Source organism: Leptinotarsa decemlineata, unplaced genomic scaffold (genome assembly GCF_025532065.1).
Source record: "Leptinotarsa decemlineata unplaced genomic scaffold, Ldec_3_MD MMD2_tig00026354_RagTag_RagTag, whole genome shotgun sequence".
NCBI classification, from domain to species: Eukaryota; Metazoa; Arthropoda; class Insecta; order Coleoptera; family Chrysomelidae; genus Leptinotarsa; species Leptinotarsa decemlineata.
In genome coordinates this window covers 21,286,536-21,309,959 of record NW_027412702.1, presented here as the reverse complement: position 1 = coordinate 21,309,959, position 23,424 = coordinate 21,286,536, and the positions used below count along the sequence as shown (strand labels likewise).

General features: G+C 35.6%; 1 protein-coding gene across 1 annotated transcript in view; it reads left to right on the top strand.

The window, feature by feature from the left end:
- The window catches only part of LOC111509803 (neuroligin-4, Y-linked), a 783,062-nt gene that overhangs the window by 242,644 nt on the left and 516,994 nt on the right, over positions 1–23,424 (top strand). The window lies entirely within an intron of this gene.

Here is a 23,424-nt window from a genome sequence, read left to right as displayed (position 1 = left end):
CGACGACGACGATGATGACGACGACGACTCTGGTGATGATGCTGATGACGAGCTTGACGTTAGACGTCCTCCACCATCCCCTATCCTCATCGAGGATAGTCCTCCGCCATCCCCAATCCTAATCGATGATGATGTCCTCAATTCCGATGATGACATATAATCATCTACTCGTCCATCATTTCCTTTCCTTTCCTTCCACGGAGTACACACTTTTTGGTTGGTGTACACGAGGCACTGCGAGGCTGGGGCAGTGTCTTCCTCCCTTCCTCTCCCTCTTATTAGTTTTTTTTCCATAATAATCACTAGAATTTCTCCTAATAATCGCTCAGAGTTTCATTCTTGATGTTTTCGAATCTCAAACACTGTTCTACATTTCACCCCCTCCATTTCATTTCTTCCAATATAAATATAGCAACAATCCCAGTTCTATATCATTCTTCCACAATGTCGAGTACAGGACCCATCCAAGTACATGAAATAGATTCAACGTCTGATCATTTGAGTACAACCTTCGCTCAATTTCTGCAGCGAATCTATGATCTTCCTGATGATTTCGCAGAACGAGTGGAACAAGGTATTCAGGACGACATAGATGCTGTTGACGATAATAATGCGGATGATGTGATTAGTATATCATCTGATTCAGCTGATTATGACGACGACGACATCATGAGTATATCATCTGATTCAGATGACTACTATGAGGATGATATCATTAGTATATCATCTGATTCAGATGACGATACCATAATTATTGTTTCTGATGATGAGGAGCGTTAGTCCATATCATTGCATGGATTAATAAAAAAATAACAGCCCTTTTCAGGGCTACAATTAAAGACTGAAACAATAAAAAAAATAGCTCTTTTCAGAGCTACCATTATACTTTCAAACAGAAACAGATTCATACCATTGTTAACATTATGTTAACATTATAATCTCAAACGAAATATATGTATGTGAAAGTATTCATCATTATATGCATATGAATGATTGACAAATGCCAACTTCAACTTTCATTTAAAGTAGTACTCATCATATGCATAGATATTCAATGACTATCAAATTCCAAATTTCGACTTTTCAGTCAAAGTAGTAATTTATTTGTCATATAATGTATAGATATTCAAAGACTAACAAATTTCCAACTTAGACTTTTATTAATCAAAGTATTCATTTGTCACATAATCTATGAATACTAATACAACTAACTACTGTTTGTGTGAATAATGTAGCCCTGAAAAGGGCTGTTGTTTTTTTTTTGACCAGTAGGTCCACGGTTATTGTGCCACAGGTTGGACATTATTACATATAATACATGTAGATACTCGGGTGAAGTTTGTTAGTGGCCTCTCGCAAGCTTCACACCAATTCTGTCCCATTTCCATAATTGAGACAGTGTTGTGGGTGTTGACATGGGCATACCACCCTCCATTATTGTTTCTATGCGAATAAAACCGAAAGCAGCACCAACATAGTTTTTTGTTCTCTCCATCTATTGTGCTGATCAATACGTATGCATCCAATGCACAATACAAATCCAAGGGATCTTCCAGTGTCTCACTGACATTGAGTGTTCGCATACCGATCCTCATAGCACCATCACCTTCAGTTGTGTCAGCTTCTATCCCTTCATCATCTCCTTCTTCATCCATGACCCTCTCAAACTCCATCACGTCATCATCTTCGTCGCTTTGGTTGGCCTCGTTTTCAACTTCGTCTATCTCATCTTCATCGACTCCAACATCTTCTGCTTCAACTATTACTTCCTCTAGCGGAACATTGACATCCTCATCATCTGATTCGTCTATCCAATTGTTTTCATCAACAGCAGCTATTCTATTTAATGCAGCATTTATTTTTGCAGAATTCATCTTGTTGTTGTTTGCTCACAGTTGTAGAGAGTGAATGAATGAACTCTAGGTTTGCAAGTCAACTTATATAGGAGGTGATGCGACTCCCACTTGACTCGTTTAGAGTGGAATAGTAGGAGAAGTTATCCCACTATACTTCCACATGATGTTGATTTGTATAAATAGAGATCGTAGGTATAGGAGAGAGCATTCAGAGTTTCTGTAAGTCATCTCTTTATATTTCTAATCGAATTAGTAAAATGCCGTTTCCAAAAGAGTGGAATGAAAAACCAAAAGTGTGTGTCTACCCAATGATGATTGCAGGGGCTATTGTGTGCTACTTTTGTCAAATAAGTAGACCTAAGGATTCAATCAATCCATGTACTGGTATGTGTAGTGATTGCGTGTTGCGGATTCAACTATCGCCTCCTTCTCATCCACCGAAGCGAACAAAATCGGATTATCGTCAACAACAGTTACAGTGTCTGAAGTGTTCCGAACCTATAATATTTAACAATATAGGTATCTGTAGAAATATTTGTGGTATCTGTGCTGCCGTTCCAACTCCACTGCAACGTTGTTTGCGTTGTGATACATATTCCATGAATTGTTGGAATCATGTATGCAATGCATGTAGAAGTACTTGGGATCTGTGTGAGAAGGTTGGTCAACTCTACCCCAATAGGAGAATCCATTTTTTTCAATGTTGGTGTTTGACGCACGAGCAACAACTATTGAGGAATAGAGTCAAAGAACGTTCCACATCCACAGAGACATATTAACATTTTTCATTTTTTATTATCGTTATTGTCCTCTATTATTAATAAATATATATATATTTTGAATTTATTTGTATTATTTTCTAACATTTAAAAATACATGCATGCAACACAAAGTTTTCCTCTTAAATGACAAAGATTGTTACATGCGTGAATAGTTTAGTGAGAGAGCGCATGTGCCAGTTGATGAAAGAGCGCATGCGCTAGTTTATTTTCTTCTATAAATGGTGAGGTCTCAGTAACATCATCACCTTTCCTATCCACATTCTATTGCTATCACATATCATTCCTCAGACCTTAATAATCATGAGCTCTATGCCGCTATTGATTGCTGAAGATGGTTCACCACTTGTTGATATCGATCAGACTGATTTTGAAAATATTCCAGTATTACATTTATCGAGTCAAGATTCGATAAATGATTTTGATATTAACGACTTCGTTAACTTTGCAGATGTGCCAGAACCAAATGAGCAAATTATTATTGAAAATCCGATCGTTTCGCAATTATCATCACTCAAACACTCTTCATCTACCCTTCCTCTTGGTGTTGATAAGAAATCTAGAACAATCAAGAGGAAGGTTACTAAGGCATCTTCATCGATTGTCACTGACTTTAAAGAAAAGAAAGAATCCAAAAGTGTTGTGCGACAGAAAAAACCCGCAACGAAAAGTGACAGATCGAAGAGGAAGCCAAAAGGTACTCCTAAAGAAATGAAGAGTGATTTGAAAGCTGAACCGCTATCTTCTTTCAGCCCCCTCCATCGGTTTGGGGAAATGAAAAGGAAAGCAAAATGCCGTCTTGTAAAGGCACAGATGACTATTGCTGAACTTGAAAAGAGTGAGCGAGCTATTAATGCTAATAATGAAACTCTTGAAGCATTAGATGCCAAGATTGCATTAGCGAAGGTTGAATTGGCTAGAATGTCTAAAGATGCTGATGAACTCCGTTCAAAAATTGGTAAAGATAAGCAATTCCATCAACGTTCGAGAATGCAAGCTCAGGCTGAGCTTGAGGAGTCGACTAAGCTTTATGAGACAGCATTATCAGTGAGAGATAATTGGCAAAAAGAGTTGGATACTGCATTTCAAAGTGACGGCGATTAGTTTTGGGAATGATAATGTGTTTTCAATATCGTGAGTTGAAAAATATAAGCGGGAATGGAGTATACAATTAATTTGGTTTGGTATACACAGAACATTGCGAATGGCTGGGGCAATGTTTACCGCTGCAATATTTTTCAGTTCACATACTTATAATTGAAATGAAAACAATAATGAACTTTAATATTACTTTATTCATAAAAGTCACTATTATATACATTTAAACCATATTTGATTCATCAATCCAAGAATTTTGTTCGCTAGGAAGGCCTAACCACTTTACATATACTTTATTTTTTCTTCTCTTCAACACCTTCTCAATCAGATATACGTCAGGATTCTCGGTTCGTAATAACTCTTCTTCGTAAAAACATCCTCTAATCGGCTGTTCATTCATATCTTCAAGATTATAAGTCGTTGGGATGGTTTTATTAATTTTAACAATCTTGAATAGCTCCGTGGTAAAATTCGCAGTGTAAGACTTTTCAAAAATATGTTTGTATTTACTTATACGTACAATATCATTTAATTGGAATTTGGGTTTACTTTGTCTTCCTCCAATTCCATTGATACCCTTGAATTTTAATTTTGTTGTTGAATCAACATTGATGGGTGCCATACCTATTGTACGATGAACTTTATTATTATATCTACTAGTTATAATTGGAAGAATATCAAGCCATTTGTGGTGACCTCTCATCGAAAATTCCTTGTAGAGCCATGCCTTTATTGTACGAATCACTCTTTCTGCTATAGCTGCCTTCTTTGTGCTAAATGTTGAATAATGATTGATATTATATTCTCGCATGAGAGATGAGAAGCTTTTATTGAAAAATTCTTTCCCTTGATCGCTTTGTATGTGTTTGGGGGAGTATTTGGCTTCTTTCAGTACATGTTTCATTGCATTAGTTACTGTACTACCTGTTTTATCTTTAACTGCTACAGTCCACAGATATTTGGAGTAACAATCTATCACTACAAGTATATATCGGTATCCTTCATTACTTTTTGCATAAGGTTGCAGTTCAGCTAAATCTATTTGCCATAGATCTGCAAAACCTTTGATGGTGGTTATTCTTCTACGAAAATTACGTCTTGCAGGTTTATGTAATTCATTAACAACTTGTCGTTTGACATCACTTATTTCATTAGTCATTCTATTTCAATATGATTAAAGAGAAAAGGTGATAATGTTACTGCATTGAATGATGATGTGACAGTGATCATTACATGTGAATATGTTAATATATTATACCTTCTTCACGTAATTCTTCAATTATTGAAATTATTTCATTATCATGTCCGGTATGTCCGGCTGACTTTGAAGCTACCAATAGTCGTAGGCGAGCAACTAACTCTTTCGGTGAATTCCAGTACACATAATTCACAGGTTTAGAATTATATATTTTCTCCATTTTCACTCGTTTGAGTGCTCCACCAATTTTACTTCTACTTCTTATTGGATATTGTCGTGAGTCTAATAGAGGTTTGATAACTTCACGAAATTTTTTAGAATTTGTATTTTTAAAACCATTCTTCAGATGATATTGTTTATATGGAGCATTCGTTATTTTCAATATTTTGGAATATACTTGACGAGTTTCTTCATTATCAACATCTTGTGGATTCTTCAAAAAAATCATATCATACAATTCTGGACTACCTGCGCATTCATATTTTTTCACTTTATTAGCATCCCAAAATGAAATGTTTCCATCTTTGAAATTTACCACTAGACTTCCCATTTTCAGCTTTTGTGTAATTGGATCCATACGTACGCCAAATGTTCCATCATATGCTGGATTTCTAGATTTTATATTATTCAAATGTTTCATCAAAACATCTTCACCACTTTCATTCATAACAGGTGAGATGTCAGGATCCGAGGAATCGATGTGGGACGATGATGGTGTTTCGAATAGAGTTGTTCTCATATCGTCTTGAAGTGTGCTCGTGTCACTATTCACAGATGATACACTACCAAAAGATTGTTTTCTTCCTATTGGAGTACTCATGGGATAATTTGAAGTAGATTGAACAGTTCCATGATTTGGTGATAACACTGGTGATTTAGAAGTAGCGTTTGATGATAAAACATTCAATGGTTTCATTATGGGCTCATACAATCTTTCAAGTGTCGTACGATTTTCAATATTATCATTCTTGATAGAGTTGAATTTCTGCCTGACAGCTTCTGTTGTCTCTACTAGTTGACGTTTCAAATTTATTTCATTGTTTTTATTTTCAGGATCTTTTTTTGTATTCATAATGCCCTTTTTTTTGAATTAAAGCTTAATTCGTTGGTGAAGTGACCACTACAATATTCAGTGATCGAATAAGTTCCAAAAACAAGATCATGGGTATATAAAACTATCGAATCCTTTGCGATATCTACCTTCATCTATTTTTCTATCCTTATCAATGACTAGAAATCCATATTGGTCCTCCCAGCATTTAACACACATCAATTGGAATTGTTTGAATGTTACATCGGGTGAAACATGATCTGAATAAATGTGATGTAAATTCGTCTCATCTTGTTTGAACATTATAATGAAATTGGTATTGTCACGCACTAACTGTTTGGGTACCCGTGAATATGTCTGTGCTAGATAAAAACAATCAACATCCTTATGACGTCCCATACAGAAATATGATCTAATAATATCTTGCTTTTCACATATTACATCATCGAAAATGAAAACAGAATTAGGCTTAGCGTCGGAGGGTTCCACTATTTCTGCATTATTGCTGAATGTATAAAAACCTAATCCTTTTATAGGTTCCAAAACACTTCGCAAGTACTGATATTTAGGTTGATTGAGTGATTTCGAATAGAGATACACATTTCTAAATCTCAGTCCTTGTGGATGTGTTAATAGTGATATCATTGCATTCGTCTTTCCACAATTTGAAGGTCCTATAATGAGTCCTCGAACTGATGATGGAAGTAGTGGACCATGTCTGAATACCCTTTGTCCATTCAATCCACAACCAAATTTCTCATCTAGATTATCTACAGCAAACTTTTCTTTCTGTTTTACAATGCGCATCGTGCCGTGGTTGGAGACTATATAAATGTTATTAGCTTATTCATTTCAATGTGTACCATCAAACGATACGGACGTATTGAAAGTGATCGTAAAATTAAAAGAGGTTGTGGTTTTGTTAATGATTTAATAAACAAACTTCCTTTCGAATTACATCTACCGGAGGTTATCAATACTGTGGACCGGGTACAAAATTGAAACAACGTTTAGCTCGTAACGACCCTGGAATCAATAAATTAGATATTGAATGCAAAAAACACGATATTCAATATTCTAAGCATCCATCCGATCTTGCAGCAAGACATTTAGCCGACAAAGAACTTGAATACAGCGCTTGGGATAGGGTTAAATCGAAGGACGCGAGTATTGGGGAAAGAGCAGCTGCATTACTTGTCACCAACATTATGAAAGCGAAAAGACATATGGGCATGGGTTGTAGTACCAATAAGAAAAAATGTAAGAGGAAACAAACGAAGAAAAATAAAATTAAAAAAGTTGCATTTGGTGCTGGGATAGTCCATAAAGTGCGAAATGTATTGAAGAAAGCTGGTGGGAATCAATTTGTGACGAATAATAGCAAAAAAGCTATCACTGTGGCATTGCAGGCGGCACGTAAATACCTTAAAGCTGCCGGTGGAAAGAAGAAAATCCGCACACCACGCATAATTCCTGTTCCCAAGATCGGTGGACTTTTACCATTGATACCAATTTTTGCTGGACTATCCGCACTAGGAAGTTTGGCGGGAGCTGCTGCTGGTATTACCAAGGCCGTGAATTCGGCAAAAGCCAGCAGAGCGGCTTTAATGGAAGCCAATCGTCACAATAAAACCATGGAGGCTGTAGCATTAGGCAAACGCGGAAGTGGAATATATCTCAAACCATACCGTAAAGGTTTAGGACTATATTTAAAACCATACAAAGCCACAAACAAAACAAAAAACTAATTGAACCCCTACCTCAGAGGCCTCTTACTGATCTCGATCTCAGTTATTATGCACAAAAAATGAAAATTCCACATTTTCGTGGTGTTTTTATGCGTGATAGATTACCATCTTCAGGTCCAAAACAAAACGAGACAGCTATTGTTAATTTAGATGGAATAAGTGGACCAGGAACACATTGGGTGGCATATAAAAAATGTGGGAAAGAAGTCACATATTTCGATAGTTTTGGAGATCTACCCCCACCATTGGAATTGACTCGATTCTTTCGAAAATGTTCGAATGTAAAAATCAAATATAACTATGATCGACAACAGAAATTTAATACAGTTCTCTGTGGTCACTTGTGCTTGCAGTTTCTCTCTAAATAATTTTCCAAATAAAAATGGATTCAACACCAAAACTGGATCGGGAGGCTATCAAGGGAATGGGGTTTTCACTTAGAATGTTTTCAAAATATGGTACCTTGAAAAAAATGGATAAAGTGATGCTTGCAAATATGCCTAAGGAAGTGATACTTGCATGTGTTGCACATGAGATTGCATATGTTTGGGAAAAGTTGCCTAAGCATCTGCAAGATGACATCGATATAATGAAACATAGATATTGTTATGAGCACCACCACCACGATCAAAATTCAGAATCGGATGTTAATGACGGTCCTATACCTCGGAAATCTATGTGTTGTATTTGTAATATAGAGGATGTGAATATTGGTATCAATAAAAATGATACTTATTACAATACAACACCTTCCAAAAAGTGTAAATTGTCTCAAATGTGCTGTTGCTGTGTACAATAATAAATTGAAATGTGTTTCAAAATATTCATCAGTCATGTCACGAAAGTTCGAGCTACAAGCTGTCGGGACAAGTGTCTTGAGTGCGGATTTTTTTCCACCAATTGAATTGGATAGGAACAGTCGTTATGGATTAGGACTTTTGGGATTCTATGGATGCAATACAATCAATAATATAACTGAAGCTAATAACTTAGTTAGTTTTAGAATCAGTAATGACAACTCATCGATACCCCAAAAGTTGACAATTGAAATTCCATGTGGTGCTTATGAAATAGAAGAGATCAATGCCGTCATACAGAAACATATCATGTTCAGATTGTTTCATGATAAAAAACCAAATGATGTCGTTGCAGATGATATTTTCTATCTACACGCCAATAATAATACATTCAAATGTGAAATGCGATCCAAATATGAAATTGATCTGACACATCCAAATTCAATAGCAGAAATGATGGGGTTCGCTCATGAAATATTTCCACCAAATCAGATACATGAATCATCATTACCAATAAACATTACAACTGTGAGACTTATCCGCTTAGATTGCAATATAATATCTGGTTCATATATAAATGGTGAAGAATCCCACATTCTTTTCTCATTCGATATTGATGTTGAACCTGGCTACAATCTTACTAAAGAACCACACAGTATTATATATATGCCTGTCAGTCCAGAAGGTCGTCAATTGATTCACAACATTACAGTGCGTATTTTGGATGAAAAAAATAACCTTATCGATTTTGGAAGTGAAGAAGAGATTTTCATTATTTTGGAATTGAAGAAAATCGAATAACTGTTGTTATGGGTTTCATTTATAATAGACAAAATCGCATTGAACAATCCCAAACGAGTTGCACTATCAAAAAGAAAGGTGTGCATAAAAAGAAGCTCATTCCACAAGTGTATGCTAAACAGTTAGCACATAACGCTCTGTCTGTGAGTGATCTTAAATTTTTGAAATCGATTGGATTGAAAGTGAGAAAATAACAATGGTGCTCGAAACAAACAATGAAAAGTTGAATATATTCAATGAACCAGTGCTCGATCATTCTCTCATAAGTTTACATGAGCACACATATAAGCCCTATGGATCACCGCTATTCAGGAATTCGGATGAAATCAGAATTGCAATCAATAATCAAGATGTTATACTAGATATTGCCGAGAGCTTCATTTACATAGAAGGTAAATTCACCCCCAAAGATGTAGCGAAAACATGCTATCTCTCGAATAATGCAATTGCATTTCTCTTTGACGAAATTCGTTATGAAATGGGAGGTGAACAAGTGGCTGTTGTTAGAAAACCTGGGATAACATCTACAATGAAAACCATGATATCATTTGGACAATCTCATGCTAACACATTATTGACATCTGGTTGGGGACTTTCACAATTGAAGCAAGATATCTTGGATACAAACAGTCATGTTTTTAGTGGAAAACTACCACTGAAATATTTGATGGGTTTTGCTGAAGATTACAACAAAAGTATCTTGAATGCCAAACAGGAATTGATTTTGATTATCGCTCGATCATTCAAAAACTCATATATAGGTGAGGTTGATGCTGATTTGGAAATAAATAAAATCGAATGGAAAATAAGGCATATTGTACCAGATGATAAACACAAGCTCAAACTTTTGAGTAGAATAAACAAAAGCGGTCTGAATGCCAAAATCAAGTTGGCGTATCGTATGTGGGACCTCTATGAACTACCATCATTACGTGGGACTTCTTCAGACATATGGGCCATCAAAACAACTAACGCATTGGAAACTCCTCGTTTTGTCATCATCGCATTCCAAAGTACTACCACATCTGAAGATAGAACACAAGATATTACAAAATTCACAACTGCTGATATCAATAGTATTCGAGTATACTTGAATTCTGAAGTTTATCCATATGAGCGTTGGAATTTGAATTTCGATAAAAAACTTGATGCTCCTGCTTATTATGCTTTTGAGAGTTTCCAGCGAAGTTATTATGATAAAGATATGAGTGAACCTCTGATGGACATTGGACAATTTAGAGAGAATCCACTATTCGTCATCGATTGTTCCCATCAACCGAATGCAACAAAATCATCAACTATTGATATAAAGATTGAGTTTGAGACGAGGAAGACCAAGTTTCCAGACAACACTAAAGTATATGCATTAATTTTGCATGATACAGTTTTAACATACAATGCATTGGATGGTTCAGTTCATAGCAGATATTGACACTTTTTTTTCACTCTATCATGTACTGTTTTATGATCTTTTTTTTTTTTTATTTGTAACTGACTTATATCATGTATTGTATTTTATATCATATTTATTGTTTTGTAATCATTTTCTATTGTATTTCATCAGATTTAAATAAATAAAACATGAAAATAATACAAAGTTTTTTATTTGACATTATTTATGATTCACAGGAACATACAGACTATCTAAAATAACTTCTTCCTCATAATCATCATTTTCGCGACCATCTTCAATTTCCTCTCGATTTTCATCATTCAATTCAAAGTGATGAATAATCCATTCTGGCAAGTATGGTTGGAGGCTATACAGGAATCTTCTTAGGTTCAGTTCAATCATAACCTCACAAAGTTGCCACAATTCCAATTCATTATCCAAAAATTTGTTGCAAACTTCTGCACCACTCCAATAGTTCTCAGCATCACGAAGGCATAATTCGATTTGTTTTTCATCATAGCATACACTCATATCATAAACGCTTGCATGTTCGGCTCCATCACCCAACACCTTCAATTTAGACGACAAATGTTGAACCGATGATTTGAGATCTACAATATCGACCCAATCTTGACTTGCGTACTGCATCCACATCTTTAAATGGTGGAACTGAAATCGAACAAAAAAAAAAAACAATAAGCAACCTCCAATTTTTCAGTGATATAATACTCACATTCCCATTTTACTTGTAGTTACAAAGTGAGTGTATTCAACTAAGTTAGTAATGTTTATATTTCCATATAATTATCATCTAATATATGAATATTAATAAAACAATAAGAAATTCATTATAATTACTATTATTATTCAATCATATTGAATTTGACTAGAGTTATCGTTTTCACACCAAAAAAAACTTTGTAAGCTATGACCTAAAGAAATTCACTATAAATTATTACTATTATTCAATCATATTGAATTTGACTAGAGATCGCGTTTTCATGCCAGCAAAACTTTGTTGGCTCTGTCCTAAATACATCATCGTATATTTACCACCTGATGAGTTGATACAAGATATATCGTCATCACTGAATTGCAACGAAATACGTTTTGGTAGCCATGTTTTAAATAATTTATCATTGCTCACATCTTGCAAAGTTAATAAAATTGATTTACCAAATCGTGTAGAATAAGTTGACATATTTTTAATTATGTACACTTCATCAATTGGCAATGATGATAAGGCCTTTTGCTCTAGTATTTCAACCTCCTGTACAATCAAATTATTAATTTTATTCAAGTCTACTTTTGAAACGGACATGATGAAAATATATATGAAAATATAAACAATTTCCAACAGACAAATACACTCACCGTCTTCCTTCTATTACGAACTGAATAACACTCTACCAATTGCTAACTGCTGCAGATATATTCGTCTACTGATTTCATAGTGTGCCAGGCATTTCTTTTATATTAAACAGTGTGAGTCACCCCCACCATGAAACCGTGAAAGATTCACATTGCTAGTTGCTATCCACTAGAGATGCCTGACGTCACAGCCAAGCCCATCTCCCAACTTGATGCGATAACAGTTGCCGGTACGAGCAAGCAGTGGTCGTTGCGGTCTCGGAGAGGGTAGACGCTAGGCAAACAGTCCTCGGCTGCCGTTGTGTCACCATGGATAGCGGGGCTAGAGCGAACCTTCATCGCTTCAGGAGAGGTGAGGGCAGACCGATGAATACGCATTACTCTGCCACACGTCGTGGAGTGAACATGTCGCTCTCTAGCCGTTGAACGGTTATTGCTGTGACGTCACTCCACTACTAACTTGGTGCCCTAACACCGATGGAGCATTTATTACTTGGAGGATCTTCGAAGTATGCAGACGTATGTTTGTACATAGACAAACAAGCACATGATGAAACCCTGTACCGTGCATTCTCCTACACACACACATAAACACACAAAATCTCATATGAAAAAAAAATCTGAACGATCCATGCACCAGACACTTCAAGGTCACAACGCCTTGACTTCACTGCACAACAAAAAAAACTTCACCAAACAACAACCAATAAAAAAAGCAATTAATACGTCATAGTGGTGGGGGGAGGCCGAGAATCAGCTGTAAACAACTACTATGAATTAATTAATGCAAACTCACTTGACAATGAGTACTCTAAGACTAACAAATTTGGCTATATTTCCTATTGAACAAGAGGTGTGTGATGCTATAGACATTTATGGGGCAATGAAAGGTCCGCACACATGCCTACCGGTGATCGGCGTCGATCACCGGTACGCTAGTTGCACACATACACCGATTTTGGACGACCGATTTTGTACCGGTCGTCCAAATTCCAATAGTGAACTACATGTGGAAACGGGACCTGGCACAGACGCCGGCCGGTGATCGTCGCCGGTAAAATACCGGTGAGCAGCCGTCCACTGCCACTGTATCGCCGGCAGTACCGGGAAGTAGTGGCGTACATGACTAAATACTCTCTTGCATACTCAGCGGTTTTTCACCGACCATTCCAGTCTTGAATGCTAGGTGAAATTGTAGTTACTACGCATTAACTTCGTTTTGGTAGTGCGTGCTAATTACGACAAGAGAGCAACTGATTGTTTGACCGATAAAAATCCGGTGAGTGTGCAAGCACCCGCTACCAATAAAATATCGGCCGATTTTATACCGGCCGTCCAAAATCGGTGTGTGTGCGAATAGCAGTAGGCATATGTGCCAAATTCCGTTTCCACATGTGATTCACTATTGGAATTTGGACGACCGGTATAAAATCGGCCGTCCAAAATCAGTGTGTGTGCATTTAGCGTTACGCGTAAGTTAACGAATCAGTTTCCCCTCCCTTAAGAAGTGATCTTCAAAAACCTCACATGAAACACTGTCATTCTCACTGGGAAACATGCGATTTGTCAGCATAAGACACTTACGTTATTGCCTCTTCAGCACGAAATCTGGATAAAATTAGTAGTGAAATTATGAATGAATTAAGTGCTTCCTCCAAAGAAACTAAATAAGCAATCAAGTGCGAAATGAAATTTCCATGAATAAAAATCCCCCTCTTTTGGAACAACTACGTTCATTTGAACATAATAAAGGTGGAAATTTGATTTTCTGCCATTGCTACCATAAGTACCTGTATAATGTGTCTGAGACAAGGACGGCCAGAATGGACAAATCGTAAATCGTAAAACAATTAACGATCATGATGATACGTCAGTGTAGTGTCGCAAAAACTCTAACTTATTCCGACTTATTCTCTATTTCGATTCATATAAGAAATGGAAATTGGTGATGGTTTCTCGAAGACGAAACGTCGAAATGAATGTTGGAGAACATACATTTGTATAGATTGAATTTCGAAATATCAAAATGAGGTTTCAAAATGAAATTGTATTCAGTTCAACTGCCTTTGTATGGTTTCTAATTTTCTCTTGTTGGCTTATCTCTTATTGGCCTTGCCTGATTTGTAACCAGGAAGTATTGGTTGGAATGAATGATCGAAACTTTTCATTAGAAATATTTTCCTATCCTTGTAAACATTTGAAATCCAAGAAAAGATGTGCTACTGAGGAAAATTATTTATATGAAATTAGCGTGAAACTGGATCGACTTATATTCCTTCCTTTGTATACTTATATGTACTTTCCCATGATAAGCTTCTCCTCCCTGGAAGTTTTGTATAATCCGGTAACTTACTCGGTTCGAGTAATCTATAATTACAAACTCTCTTGGGACAAAGTATCGATCAGAATTGAAGACGTTTAATACAAATTTAATCTATCTTTTATGCGCCGTCAAAATCCGGTGCTATTTGATATTATCCTCTCAGATGAGTTTACCCTTCATTCTGGAATTCCACCCTTCAACGAACTTAATAATGAGGCATGTTGAAAACAGATAATTGATATTGAAGAAATTAATATCAAAAAAATTGTTATTTCATGGATATATTAATTAAATTCTATGATAAAATCGCTTTGAATATTGGTCTTATAATAATTATAAGAGAGCTGTTCAGTACCTCTCGTTCGACCCTTGCCAGAAATCGTTGTTGAAAAATAAGATCCCATCAATCCTCAGCTCGAACTTGTTCTGATTTTTGAGAATAGTCGTTGCTAAGGGAGTAACAGTTATCGAAAAATAGCACATTTCTTACCAAAATCTATAGTAAGTCGGCATACTTAAAGACTGGCTACAAATCGAATTACCCAAATGAACAATTTCAGGTCATGTAGAACACTACTTCGCACTGACGAGGAGCCAAACTGTCTGAAACCGGTCTGCAAGTGTGCCCATTTAAAATTTAAAATCGCTTTCATCAGTTGTATCACCAGAAGCATATGCAGGATATGTGAAGAATCCTGCACAGAAAACAACTACTCCCCTGGCTAATACCACGACGTGCGTTGGACTATATCCGACAGGTGTCGGTGCAAGATTCTTCAAAGAAATGAATCCTGCATATGCTTTTGGCGATACAACTGCCGAAATCGATTGTCAAATATTGGAACAGGCACACTTGCAGAGCGATTTTGGGCTGTTTGGCCTCTCGTCACTTCAAGGTAGTGGTCTACATCAACAGGAAGTATTGAATTTCCATTATTCCAGTTCCGGCAGTTGTATCGTCAAAATTATTTGCAAGAAATTCTTCTGTGAAGAATTATTTGTAGATATTTGAAAAAAGACGGTGACGAAAATAAATAGTTGGATGATCATCTGAATACGTTATTCATCGAGTTCAACGAGTTGAAGAGTCTCTATGAATTTTAAAGTTACCCCATTCTCGTAGACAACAGGTTTCCTCTAATGCAAACACGGTAGTAAATGAAAACATAACGTCCATGTTTTTGATCGTTACAAACATTTTGAAATTCAATTGTAGTCTATAATTAAAAAAAAATTTGTTCCTTTGGTCACAATCATAATGAAAGAAATAAGAAATGATCATTTCTTGATCAGTCTTTTGTAAAGTATGTTTCCTTGGGATCATATAATTTTTTTAATATCACCGAAAACGGTTCTGTTAGTCACGTCAAAGTATATCTCAACCAAGAATACTCTGTATATAAGTAATGCACCAAGAATCACATCATTTGTTTAATGGCTACGTCTGATGATAGAAGCAATAAAAATGAAATGGCGTTTTCATATGTGTTGTATTATGCAGCCATTCTATGAAAAAACACGTGTGGCGATTTTTTTAACTGTTTGGTGACTATCTTAGAAAAAGCATTATCTGAATGTTCACCAATTGAATTCCAACTACTGGTCTTTGCTTCTGATTATTAGAGAATTTTTGATAGTGATAGATATAATTTGATGGACGCAAAGTTATTCACAATGCAGCGAGCGAGAAGATCAAACCTTCCACAATGAAACCATCATGCAATAGAACTGGGTAATTTTTGGAACCGTTGCAAAGAAAAAACAAAGTGCACGAGAGGATCGCCAAGTTCGTTGTTGTTAGTTCAACTTGTTTCGATGTGAATCTTCCCTTTTTAGCTTTCGAACTACTTTCTTTTCGTTTATATAAGTTATTATTCAATAACCATGCATTGTGGATACTACCGTGTGCTTATGTATGTACTAGCCGGAGGCTTCGCCCGCGTAGAATTTGATTCGTCACATTAAGATTCGTGACAGACTATTTCGAACAAATAGTCACAATATTTTTTTTATTCACACAAAACTTCAGGTTTCCAACTTCAAAACTGACAAAATTCAGTACAACCCTTGAACCCCTATTTTTTCCCCTTGGGGGGTGGAAATTCCCGATTCTTTTTTCTACTGCTTACCTACGCTATTCAACGAACTCACCTGCATTTTTTAAGATTCTAGGTTCAGTAGCTTCAGTTGTACGGTAATATAAGTGCGGGCAACATCTATTAGTCATTTATACTTTCACTTTGAAAATGCAGTAAGTAACTGAAAAAATATGCCAACTGCACTAAGTAATGAATAGCGTCAAGAATTGCATTATGTTACCTATAAATGAATTCGCAAAAACTAACACAAACGTCAACGACGTCTGCCCTCACGCGTCTGCCCGCGTTCGGGTCGCGTTCTCGGCGATGACGCTTCATTGCTTTAACCGACCCTCTACCCCCCCTATCATCTCCTGCCGCCTTACAGTAGACACGACACGAAATGGCTTACTGCGTTGCGTCAAGTTGATCTTTTCCTGTTAACTTTTAAACGATTCGTCCAAATAACTAAGTGTAAAAGTCGAAGTTCATCTATATTGAATATCTAATTCAATTGTTATATGGCTCAGTATTTAGCATATAGTGGCTACCACGTAAGAGATAGATATATGCTATCACGGACTTTCATTCAAAATTATTTGAGATAAACAATATCACGGTTCATTATCTGAATGGAACTCCAACGGTATAAGCAGCGCACGCCAGGATAGCTCCCAGGGAGCAAGAACTTTTCCGACTCACTCAATACTTATCGTTATATTATGACCAAAATTACATAAAACCGTAGTAAATTTTAGCCTGTATGTTATTTTCATGTATGAGCTGTATGTATGTAGAGTTTCATCTATATCTTTTCAGTCGTTTAGGCGTGAAAAATCCACAAACAAACATACATACCAACATCTATCTTCACAAACTTTCACATTTATAATAGTACCTATAGATGTATTCAATATATTTATTGTTTTTCAGACACAAAATATACTGCACAGAATGAAAATTAACTGGCAACACTGGCCGTGTTAGTATTTTCCGACTTCGTGCTTCATAATTTCTATACTTAAAAAGTGTATTCACTTCAGCTGATAACATAAACAACATTTATTAATTTTACGGCGACACGAAGTTTGCCTGATCAGCTAATATATTATTGAAAGTTAGTCGATAATCCACCTTCTGTAACAATATCCCGATTTCAATATTAGCATCAATTCAAATTGATGAAGTAGGTATAAAATATAAAGGAATTATTCTGAAAATAGTTGATGATAGAGTCGAGTTTTTTTGGTCTGCAATGCTTATGATCTTTTTCACTAATGGAACTTACTAATGGACGTACTAAAGATAGACATTTCGTCTTTATATTAAGAGACGGTATCGATCACATTTCCACTGAATATCAGGTCTGGCGTTGATCCATAAATAATTATAATTGGAAACTTCAGCATAATATGGTCTCAGAGTTTCTTCATTATATTCATGTTATAGTTATATACAAGATTGTGTTTGCACAGCGGTTATATTACTTAATAACTTTGTTTTCACGGGAACATTCACGATCGTTATAATTACTATGTTTCTTATATAATACCGCCATTATCTTTAATGAAGATTATAATTTCACTTTTTGTATTGCTCTTGCATATGGCGATTTTGAGTATGGTTTAACTGCTGTAAGGATATTCGAAAATATCATTCTACATAACATTAGGTTTTCTTTGAGAAGTGATATTTACATTCGACAATAACCATAACGTTTGCATTTGGCAGTATTGAAAAATTGTGAGTAGTGGCAGATGTAAAACATCGACAGAAATATTTTATTATCCGTGTGATGATTGCTGGGTACTGAAATATTCATAAAAATTTGTAATTAAAATATACATGAAAGATTTCTAATGTGGCTTCGATATACTAGTAAACTCAAGAATCTAAGAAAGTTATTGCAATATTTTTTATCATTGAAGTTCTTAAATTATGAATTTCGATAATGAATGTTTCTATATGAATCCAATCATCATCAGAAAACTAATGATTCGATTAAATTTTTTGATGTTTCCGTTAACAACAAATAAAAAAACATTCTTACGCTACAGCTGATCTTGAGATACAGTTTTATCCGTCTTCATGAAAATCGTTGTTCAAGCTAGTGTTTTAGTGCATAATTTTTCATTAAAGTGATATCCAAATCGATTATTAATTGATTTAAAAATAATATATGCTATGAAAACTGTTTAAATCTTAATCTACCGAGCTCAATGTATAGATGAATTCACATTTCAATTATAATAATGAAAATATAATTAACTCACTGATGACTTGATAGTGTGTTGTAGTGTGACTTTGCTTTCTTTGCTGGATGCTGCTCACTTTCACTTTCCAAATTATCACTGTCAGACAAATTTTATTTTTGATTATTTAAAAAAAAAAAAATCATTTAGTGAAACACAGGTTATGTATACTGTAGTAAACACAATTGTATACGCTATAGTTATTCGAGCTCATTGTGGCGGGAGAGGTAGAGTACCAGTGAGGAGAAAATCGCACAGTCGCTTGCGCATGGCGACCCGTCGTTACGACATGTGTCGCCACGCCAGCAATCAGTTTTACGTGTGGCTATAGATGTTTCTCATCAAAAATATTTATAGGAACTGATTCAGAGGCACTGATGATAATTGAAACAATATAAAAATAGTTAGGCCTAATATCACAACAGTCACGATATGATTAGGCACGTGGAAGCGACAAAATGTCTTCGTCGATTGTATGAAATTCAACGCGCCGAACTTGACCGATCACAGCGCGGGAACTCCCTAATGCAGTTTCGGCAGGTTTGGCGCTGAAACCGAAACTAAACCGAAAGCCGTTTTTTTTTGCCGAAACTCGACCGAAACCGAACTTTTGGTCGGACACTACTTATTTCTCATATCATAAACCTATTGTCTCCGTATTACAATCAACCACAGTAATTACTTTTGTTAGATTAGGTTAGGTTAAATCCACAGTGACCAAATAAACCCAGTTTCTCAACTGAGCCGATCAGTTTGTATAGTGAGTGGTCTTTTAGGTCAGGTTCTGCCAAACTCTAAAAACCTGGTTCGTCCCCAACAGGGCAGGCACAAAGTATGTGCGCTGCTGTTTCATCATTTTCCAAACAGAGGCGACACACACTGTCTTCCGACAGTCCCCGAGTCTCTGCATATGATGAGTCAAATGACAAGTGACATCTGAGAAGACCTGTTAGACATCGTAGTTCATCCCTACTGTAGTTTTGCAACTGTTTGGTATCAAGCTTCGAAGTGTAAATAAACGCCTTGGAGTAAGCCAATCGTGGAAGACTCTGCCATCAGTCCATAAATCTTATTGCCATCCAGGTGTTCAATCTTTGTTTAGCAAAGCCTAAAGCGGTGCCAATGAAAGGTTCTGGTCCGATGAAAATGCTTGAAGTACCCTCCTCTGCAAGAGATTCAGCAAACTGGCCATCCAGGCTAGTATGGTTGGGAATCCAGACCAAAGACAAAATATTGAGGAGAGTCGTTTTTGGCAATTTGTTACCAATTTAGACGTTGCTTGTGTATGAGGTTGGATTTTTCCAATACCTCCACACACAATTCTATACGGTAAATTTATACTTGAAATACAGTCGCATAGGTGTCTAGGCAGGTTAATATCCTTTTCCTGGGTCTGCGACTGAAAACATCTGCACCTGAACCGAAAGGTGTTTTTGATCCATCTGCTTTCAATATTCCCTTCTCTCGGTGGAACCAGTAATCTACTCGGGAACAATACTTTATAAGGCAGTTTGTAGTTGACAGTTGGAGGCATAAAATCAGAGGTCATTTCCATAATGCTGTGACTTCCAGTGTCAACCAACAGTCTGTTGCACTCTGCTTTAAATTGATTCGTGCAATTGACAATGTACACAAGTCTATGTCAGTCCATCTAGGCTCTTTCTCCAGAAAAATGTGGAGAGGAAGTAGATCTAGAAGGATCTCCATGGCCGCTGATGGTATGATACAGATGGCAGCACTGATGGCCAGACAAGCCTGTCTCTGTAAGTCAGAGAGCTCCGCCTGGGCCGTTTTCTGTAACACATGAATCCAATGGATTTGTTTGGTATCTAAATCTCAAGTTTCATCACAAATCCTTCAACGTGTCTATAAATGTACTTATTTGTGTTGATAATAATTGAAATAATGAATAAAAATAAAAAATATGTTGAAAAATTTCAATTTATATATGAAAATCCATAATAAATCAAGAAATTTGTAGAAAATGAATATATGTATACACATGTGTATATTATACATTATATGAACATACATAAATACAGATGTACAGATGGAGTCAAAAGAGTTTTACTTGTCGTGTTTTCTAAAGCAAACTCGCTTCTTTTATGCTGAAAACCACTCTCTCCTATTATGTAAATAAATCAATATTCCATTTTGAGTAAAATATAAAATCTCTCATTCACATATTTCATCTCTGTCAATTTCATATATTTTCATGTCATTAATTATTCACTCCTGGATTTTACCCCTCGCATTTTCGCAAACGTAAACAAATCATTTGAAAAAAATTGCCAGCAACCTACTGATCTTTCAAAAACCCTCTTCAAATCATACAGTTTGCACATATCGGATGATTTTGATAAAATGTTTTTTCTCACGTGAAATGATAAGCAAAACACGATTTCGAGGACAAAACGAAATTATGTCAGGCATGAGTAAAGAGAATTGTTTTCTGTACAAACTTTTGACCCTTAATTAGCTCTTTTTCAGGAACTGAGATTGATGTATGGTGAGGAAAACACCCATGAACATGTTAAAAAGGGATGGATTATCACATATTCGAAAACACTTATCTCAATATGTGAAAATAAAGAAAAGTGTCACTGTAATTATCAGGCACCATCTTGATGGATGCGTAGAGGATATGTCCCTGCCAAATAAATTTCTAATATTTTTCTGTTTTGTCTTATGTATATTTTCTATATAATCAACTATGTAGAAAATGGTTTCATGTGTTTGAATTTCGAAGAAAGTAATTTTTTTTACCAGATACCATCAAGTTCATATCCCTAGATTTTTTGTTAATATGTCGATATAACGGAATGTGAAATATATTGTATATGGTCGAAGAGCTTAAAACGGAAAAGGAGTGGGAAAATTCGAATCTGAGCCAACAAATTTTGAAATTGAGTAAATTTGAGAGCCATATTGAAATTGATCTAGCAATTCCCCATTCGACTGCGTAATCATTTATTTCGACTAATTGATGATATCAAATTACATTCAAATGTCCTGAAACGTTTTCCACACGAACCAGTTAATACTCTACAAAACAACGAAGGGAAAAAAAACAACGTGACAAATTACCTATAGTCACGGACAAATGATCACGAATCCGTAGATAACCGACTATATATCAGAATAATTTTTGTTGTTCATAAACATTGAATTGCCGACCAGGAAATATGGGATTTATCGTACGTGAACATGTGTTTTATTTTCGAATGGCCATTTGAACAGCCGAACGACAATCTCTTTATGTAAAAACAAATAAATTGCACTTTGAAAGCTTCTTCATGGCCTATTAAGCGACTGAATTGCTTTACGGTGTTTTATCGGTGAAGAATCGTTTCATTAGTGTCAACCGTAAAGGTAGTTGAGTGTAAGTTATTGAATTATATTTTAACGTGGTCAGGGAAATTATAGATAAATCATTTTCGACCCGAGCCGAATTCAATTCCATGCGATAGTCAATGGGCTCTTTGGTGGTTTATTTATACTCTCTTGTTGTTACGTGTTCACTGTTTTTTCATTGAAGGAGTGGTATTTTTGACTCCGTCACTTCCATCACCAAGCAAGTTTCAGCTAACCGCCCTGTCAATAGTATTTTAGACTCTAGTAGCATTTTTGCAACCTGCAAGGAATGATAATCTGAGGCTTCAACGGAACGAACAAATAATGTTTTCACAGGAAATCAAGCCGCCTTTGGGGCTCTGATGAAGTTGAAGTGACATAAAAACTGGTTTGAGAGTACTTTCGAGAACTGAAAAAACTTGGCAGGCAGAAATAGATTGACGCTATATTGAATATCATGACATTCAAGCATCACAGAAAATAAAGAAACTGATGAGTTTGCCACACAGATAATTAACCACATATCTAATAATAATAATAATAATAATAATAATAATAGCCTTTTTTGTCCAACAGTTTCCCATTTACAGGACAATATTAAAGAATAACAAAACATAAAATGGTGTTTATTAGTAAATTAATAATAATATCTAGTAGATTAAATAATAATTAAAATAACATATCAAAAATTAACGGAATATCGATATAACAATGCTGTTTAATTTTTCATCACCGAAAAGAGTTCCTTGATGGAACACGAATGAATGTCAATTCGATTGCTAATTTTATTGAATTCACTACACATTATATAAAGTGGAGATTTCAATTGCATATTTGTCCTTATTCTTGGAAGTTTGAAAGTTGCATGATTTTGAGAAAAATATGAAGGAACATTGATATTAATCAGGCTGAGCAGACTGGGAGAGTCAATAAGGCCATTCAAGATTCTATACAAAAATATAACAAATGCACAATTTCTTCTGTACTCTAAGCTGTCAATATTGACCCTCATGCATAATTCCTCATTGTTTGTTCCCCTTTCAGGATATGTACCATCTATTTTAAAGATGAGAAATTTCAAAAAACTTTTTTGAACGCCCTCAATGGCTGCTTTATGACACTAGTAAAAAGGGGACCAGACAATACTAGCATATTCAAGTTTTGATCGTACATTAGAAAAATACAGAAGTTTCAATGCTTTGATGTTGGTGAAATTTCTACAATTTCTCATTATGAAACCGTATGTCTTCAGTGCTTGAGAGACTTTAAAGGTTGTGTTTTCTATGAAATTCAATTCTTTGTCAGAAATAACACCTAAATCCTTG